This window comes from Octopus bimaculoides, chromosome 11, assembly GCF_001194135.2.
Source record: "Octopus bimaculoides isolate UCB-OBI-ISO-001 chromosome 11, ASM119413v2, whole genome shotgun sequence".
Lineage (NCBI taxonomy): Eukaryota > Metazoa > Mollusca > Cephalopoda > Octopoda > Octopodidae > Octopus > Octopus bimaculoides.
In genome coordinates this window covers 11,769,427-11,770,567 of record NC_068991.1, presented here as the reverse complement: position 1 = coordinate 11,770,567, position 1,141 = coordinate 11,769,427, and the positions used below count along the sequence as shown (strand labels likewise).

Here is a 1,141-nt window from a genome sequence, read left to right as displayed (position 1 = left end):
ATATATATATATATATATATATATATATATATACATATATATAAAGTATATTTATACATATATAAAATATGTCTACCGCCTTCGTATTACTGTATATCACATTGTCTACACATGTATAATATTTACATTTCCTGTTATATTCTTCTTTCCAGACTGTATTGACTTGTTAAGCGACTGACGTCAGATGAATAATTTTGCCGACTCCTCTCTGCACCACTACCGCCATCACCACCGCTACCACCTTCACCGCGGCTGCCACAACCATCATCACCATTATTACCACCGCTAGGAACTCCAGCGCTTTCACCACCAGCCAACGACTGTCACGCCGCTGTTTGAAAAACCAGCGTTTGCTGACGCTGACCAATAGATGAACGGACGGTCTGGAGCCGCTGGACATAGCATCCTTATACATATGTAATGTTGGGTGTTACGAGACAAGGAAAAACAATTAGAATATGAAGAGAACAAAGAAGAAAATGTATAATTAAAACGTCAGCACGACTGAACAACACAATATATTTTTAATTACTTATATAAGGGCGGCAAGATGTAGAATCGGTGAAGTGTTAGACTCGATACCTACCTTGCGGTATTAGTTAATGTCCGTTTACTCTCTGAGTTCAGATCTTAACCGGCTCGAATTTACATTTCGTCTTTAGATAATCGATAGGGTATGTACTGAGTCAGTATATTCCGCTACTATTCTGAAACGAAAGTAAATAAGTAAAAAAAGTGTTTAAGTGTTTTAATTATATAAGGGAGAGTAATTGACTTATATTATTTTCTTATGTATATTTATGTCGGAGTTTTAAGCCTGCCAATTCTGACATGTTTGTTTCCTTTTATTTTCCAGCATGAATTAAATATGAATTCAATAAATGTTCGTGAATCTTCCATTGGTCTTGCGGTCAAGCGTTCGATCAACGAAACGCTCTAAAAATCGAATTACTGGGGTGCCACATGTATTCGAGTATAACACAGCCTGGGACATACTACAACCCACACATTTTGGTAACAGGAAATTAGTATTACATAAAATCTTCTTAATAATGTAGTCTTTGAGCGCAGGCGTTCCGGGTTCAGTCCCACTGCGTGGCAACATATATATATGTGTATATATATATATATATATATATAT

At 36.2% G+C, this 1,141-nt stretch overlaps 1 long non-coding RNA gene across 1 annotated transcript in view; it reads right to left on the bottom strand.

Moving 5' to 3' along the window:
* Nucleotides 1-1,141, bottom strand: part of LOC106879735 (uncharacterized) — a 199,223-nt gene that overhangs the window by 16,312 nt on the left and 181,770 nt on the right. The window contains exon 2 of the long non-coding RNA XR_008265155.1: nt 587-707. This is a non-coding gene — a long non-coding RNA (uncharacterized LOC106879735). The remainder of the gene's footprint in view (nt 1-586; nt 708-1,141) is intronic.